The sequence below is a fragment of the Scophthalmus maximus genome, chromosome 5 (genome assembly GCF_022379125.1).
Source record: "Scophthalmus maximus strain ysfricsl-2021 chromosome 5, ASM2237912v1, whole genome shotgun sequence".
NCBI classification, from domain to species: domain Eukaryota; kingdom Metazoa; phylum Chordata; class Actinopteri; order Pleuronectiformes; family Scophthalmidae; genus Scophthalmus; species Scophthalmus maximus.
In genome coordinates this window covers 11,687,714-11,693,713 of record NC_061519.1, presented here as the reverse complement: position 1 = coordinate 11,693,713, position 6,000 = coordinate 11,687,714, and positions in this window count along the sequence as shown.

The window sequence follows — 6,000 nt, the reverse complement described above, 5'->3', positions numbered from 1 at the left end:
TAATGGGAACATCATTTACAAGATGAACATCACGCTGTACTGAAGAAGACTATGAACTAGAGATTGAGGAAAAAATATAAGTCTCAAAACTCCTCAGGAAAATGTTTACTGACGTCATAAATCAGGTGAGAAGTAGAATCATTTTTCCCCAGAGACTTTTTTTCTTTTCGCTTCCAGTGGAGCCGCCCTCTGCAGGTCATTCCAAATAATACAGGCTTTAGGCACTGCCTCCATTTTTGTATACAGTCTATTGTCAAATATAGCTATGCCAACAAAGTGATTCTGCAATTCACTAATTCACTCATTTTAACTGACAGGCTGGAAGAACTTTACACTGCTGCCACCCAGTGGTCTGCCTCACGTGAGATACCTCTGTCAGTAACCCTGCTCTCCGATGCCACAATTAAACGATGACCTGCTATGTCCAGATTTAACTGCACCACCTTCATGTAGCACGTTTATTGAATTTGCAGTACCCATGTTGTGGTAGAGGGCTGCATCATGCATAGAGCTGGCACTTCAGCTGTGGCTTCTCATTTTTAGCTGATGTGGAGCGTCGCAAGTTAGAATAAAAGACTTCACTGTAAACCATGAGTTAGCTGGGTGTTTCTGCAGCTCCCACAAATCCAACAGAGTGAGACACCAGTCCATCAGCCGATTTGACATGCAGGTCTATGGAGCTGAAATGGCAGTAATAGCCTAATAACTGATGAATATATTTATGATAAAAACTGTAAAAAAAAAGAAAAAAAAAAAAGGAAAAAGTAAATAAATTGACAAAGGATCGAGTGTAAATCTTAATCTTAATCAGATCTGGAACCAACTCCCAGTAGACTGCAGGTCAGCTGCAACTCTCAGTTCTTTTAAAACTTAAGAAAATGTTTACATTTCTTGTACTGCGCTGTAAACTTTATTACCTGTCTTATTCTTCTTTAGTATGTTTTTATTTTCTCTTTTTAATGATTGCTTTTTTAATGCCATTTTATGTGTGCTCCTTCGCAATGCTTTCAATGTTTTATGTAAAGCACTTGGAATTGCATTGTTGTTGAAATGTGCCATCCAAATAAAATTGCCTTAGGATGTTTAATAATACATTTTTAATCCATCCTGTCCATCAAATGCTTTCCGCAGAGTATTGCGCATTAAAACAATTTACAGGAATGTGTAATTTCACCTTCAACTTTTCTGCATGCATTCATGTCCAAGAGTGAATAATGGTAGGCTCCAAGGCAAACAGCAAACTATCAAAATTTCGATTCAACTATTAAAGAAATATTCTCCATTGTCTTCCACATCAGATCGGGGGATTGTTGTATGACCTGGAGTGGGCGACAGACAAGCAGGGACATGCACTTGACTTGACATCTGTCACTCTGTCACCAGATGCCCTGCTGCATCATGATTTACCGCTCAGCGGCCTCTCTCAATGTTTTCGCAGACAGCTCCTCTTCACCACCCCTCCCTGCCCATCATTCAAGACATGTTCTCCTCATTGGTATCACCTCATGACAGGCTGTGTGTCGAGCATTAAAAGCATGGGCCCCAAGTGACACGCGCGTCCAGATGAACCGAGGGCTGTGGCGGACCTGCGTGTAAGACCCATCGACAATAAATCTACATGATCCACGGCACCCGCCTCATCTTCCCTTAAAGCCGTGGGTTTATTAAGTTGCAGAGCAGCAGTGGTCACTTTCCCAAGGTCAGTGTCAGAGGGTAGGGCAGCAGTGATGGAGGAGGAGCAGGATGGATGAAGGGGAGGATAGAAGGAGTAAGGGGGTGAGAGGTAGAACAAATTGGCTGTGTGATGGGGGTTTACAATTCACACTCATTGAAGAAAATGATATGTGTGCTTGCTGCAGCAGAGTCTTTGACACAGCAGCAAACCCCCTAATGTGTGTTGACTTTTTCTTTTGCGCCCTACACCCGCTCTCTTGGGTACTTGTTTTGTTTTCTGCCCATTTCCTGTCCTTGACTCTGCGAGATGTCATCATGTTTTCCGTCTGTGAAAATATGGCAGCGTTTGGCCACTCGCATACAAAGATCTACTGTATATACGCTACATGCGGATTATTTGAATGCAGGGCAGGGATGCTTGCTGCCCTGCTGTCTTTTTACCTTGAGCTGTGCACCCTCTGGGGCCAGGATTATGTTGACACAAACAAAGAACCAGGGGCTCCGAGATAAACAAATCAAATACACTGATATCTGGCTTGATAGGGAAACTGTGACAGTCAGGGAAGAACAAATATATGAAGATTTGTAGAAGCACACAAAGGTATGAAACGAAACTGAAGAGTTAATTGTGTTGTATGACGATCAAAAACAGGGAAACAAACATTAATTAAAGTTTTTCTTAATCTGACAGAGCTTGTCCACTGCGCGTCAACCTTCACCTGCTACCATGCACTGATTGGACAGTACAGCTGTCACTCACGCTGCATCCACACCTCAATGCTTTATCGCCCAATTGACTCTAAATTAGACGATAATTCACAAAATGCTGTATTGCAGAAGACTTGAAAACCTAGAGATTGAGACTGTAAACTCCTCTAGAAGATGCTTTCTGACGTTATAAATCAGTAAGTAGAGTCATTTTTTGACTTCTTTTTTGCAACTAGTGGAGTCGCCCTCTGCTGGTCATTCCAGAGAATAAAGGCTTCAGGCCCTTTCCCATTGGCTTCCCATTTCCTTTTTGGTGCAGATCGTGGAACAACTTTTGATAACTTTCTTCAAGACGAGATTGTGTCGTTTTGACATTTTCCTCATTTCCCAAGGGAATCTTGAATTTAAGGGCACTGTTGGGCCTTGGCAGAGGCATACGCTTACCGAGTGCCATTATGGGTCACGTAGGAAATAAATAGGCTTTTGTTGAGACTACTCGTGGACAGATTCATTGAACACGTAACAAATTGGCTATGACAGGGCTAAAGCAAGTTCAGTTTTGCAAGAAATGTCTTCCTGTTAAAAGGGAGTTTTTTTCTCCACAGTCGCCAAGTGCTGCCCATTGTTGGAACTGTTGGGTTTCTCTGTGATATTGTGAGGTCTCAACATTACTATGTAAAGTGCCTTAAGATAATGTATGTTGTGATTTTAGTGCTATTCAAATACAATTTAATTGAATTTTATTATTTTTCTTTGCTTGACCTGCCTCCCATTGCAAAACTTGCACAGCCTCTTGGAGCTTCCAGTAAGGCTGGAGACACTTGGGCTTGTTTTAATGTTGATTAAGTCTGGACAAAACTCAAAAGTACACAAATGTTCCTCACTGTCTTAAGTGACACAGCAAATCTGTGAGACAAGGTAAAGTTTGGAGCAACTGGATAACTTGTGATATCTCCAACAGACACACGATGAGCTACATTACCCTCGGTCTTCTGGGGGATGAATGAAATTGAATCGGCTGCTGGATCCATGGCTGTTCTCTAAATTAAATCCAGATTCAAATCTTGATCTGATTGGCTGCGGGAAAGCACAGGAGACTATGTAATCACAACAAACGGGGTAATAAATGCAGCAACATAATGCACTTAATTGACGCAACGCACTGACCAGCAGTCAGTCGATTTATTTCCCCGCTGTTTAAAAGTTAACAGACAGTTGTGAGATTAATTGGTCCAGATGGGACTTGCATGTGCACATGGAGGCTGGACATGTGACACCAGTTGTCACAACTCGTGTGTGAACATATAGTCCCCGCGGGGGAACATCCCTTCATTCTAATTATTCCTAAATGTCATTGCTAAATCCCTAACTTGATCCATGGCAAACCAAGTACATGGATTGATGACCATAAAACTGCATTCTGGTCGCACCTTTTCTCTAAATTATGCGTCACTGTGGGAGATGTCTGGGACGACCCCATAACCCCATTTGCACTTCATCTTCTCGGGCATCTCCCCAGGGTGCAGCCATTACGTTGGCCTAAAAATCCAACGAAATACCAACTGCCCAGTCTCACTGTGATGGTTAAGTGTCGATGGTGCTCGCCGTAGAAGCAAGGTTTCTTGATTCAACCCAATTAGGACTGTGGTCGGAGGAAGATGTTGTCTGAGTAAATGTCGCTGTACAGTTCTCACGGATAATTACCTCGCACCTGGGTGACGAGGGGGCTATTTGGAGGGAAGGGATTAGAACAGACCATGAAGGGGAATAAGACGTCTCATCTGACTCTCTCTCTTTCTAACCGCGTGCAAAGTCAAATGTTGCAGAGGACACATTGTTACCCGGCCGCGTGTAATCAAGAACAGCGTTTTAATACAAATGCCAGCGTTTGACCTCAAGGATTTGCTTTTAATTAGCAACTTACGGCTGATAGTTTGTAACCGCGCTTGGCCTTTTTTTCTTTTCAGGTGGATAACATTAGTGTCTGCGCTGCCTTGCACAAGTATGTCAGCAGCATAAGTGCACAATGACTTGAACTTCTGCTTCACCTGCTGCCAGAAGCCATTAGAGCACCTTTGTATTGAGACGTTCTGCTTACTCTTAGCTAAACACTGGATTCTTAGAACTTCATTCATTTGAACCTGCCTAATTAAAACATGCTATTGCTTTGTTTAAAATCAAACTAAAGCCTTTTTACCTCTTTACCTTTCAGCCATGTGAATTCAATTCAATTTTATTTGTACAGCGCCAAATCACAACTTTACATAGTACGGTCAACATTACAATTTTGAAGCATAGGTAACAGATGAGAGGTTTAGCACTGCGGTTGACAAGCTTGGTCCACACTGTGCTTGTCTGACTCAGAGATATACCAAGGTTCAGCAGCACAGGGTGTGGTTTCTGCAAAAAAAATTTAAAAAATGGGCTTCTTTCAGTCTGTGGAGGAATATATGGACACCATGAGGGTAGAGAGCCTGTCACACATGTTTTAGCATTTCTCTGCTCCTCATTATTCCAGTGTGAACTTGCCATCCCCAGAGTATATGTTTTCAGGGCTGACAGATGAACAAGAAAAAAAAAAGATGATTATATTTCACAGGTAGAATCAGCTGAACAAGAAAAAAAGAAGCCATTGGACAATGGGGAAATCTGCTTAAATTCTTTTCCTCTATGAGGGAAAAGCAACTTACATGCTAAACATCCAAACATCTGCCCAGTGTCATGCTGAGTGTACTTGGTGCACGGTGCCTCCAACATGACCTCTTCACTGTCACTTCATCCACAGTGACACCAGATTGAGTTGCCAGGAAATCTCATCTTTAACCATGGGAGGGATTCAGCTAAATCTAGACAATGAATCAGCAGCAGATTTCATTGGATGTTTAAAATATAGCAGAAGATTGTGCTTCATTTTATTAATTTAATAAAAGTTGTGAAGGCTGTTAATCCTATTTTTAATGTACTAATCTCTAGTTTGACCTGGGAGCATTTCATTAATTTGGCATCTGTACAATTAAGGATCCGGAGCTTGTATTTATGACCTGAATGGGGGGAATTAAGGTTCACAGCTTTTAAAACAACCTGTCTCCCTTTATCTTATGCTATATATTTATGTTAAAGCTTTGATCAAGATGCACGACGGTGCAGAATGAACACGTTTATGAGTGGAGCTGCTCCTGCTGCTGATTGGCTCTGCGGTGAGGGTTTTCAGCACCACGGACAGCGCCGAGCATCAATACTTGCTCATTTTTTTGTTGTTGTGTCAACATAATTAAACAGAACCTCTTAATCAAATATCTGAGAGAAACGTGAAATTGATAAAGAGAATAAAACTCGCTGAAAAAACCCCCCAAAACGTGTCATCTCAACAGTGAAACGTGTACCTTGCAAACAAATTACTGGAGTGATTGTGTAACAGAAATTGTTAGTTTATTACTTTTTTTTTATTGATGATGCAATTTGTCCACTCTGTCCCTGATCGGACTGATACGCTGCCAGCTCTCTTATTTGCGCTGCCTGACTTTTTTCCTCCCTCCTCCTGGGCGTTCTATTCATTTTTTTTTACACCCCCCCTCAGGGGTGAGTCCCCATTGGCTAATGAGTTTTTGAATGACAGCT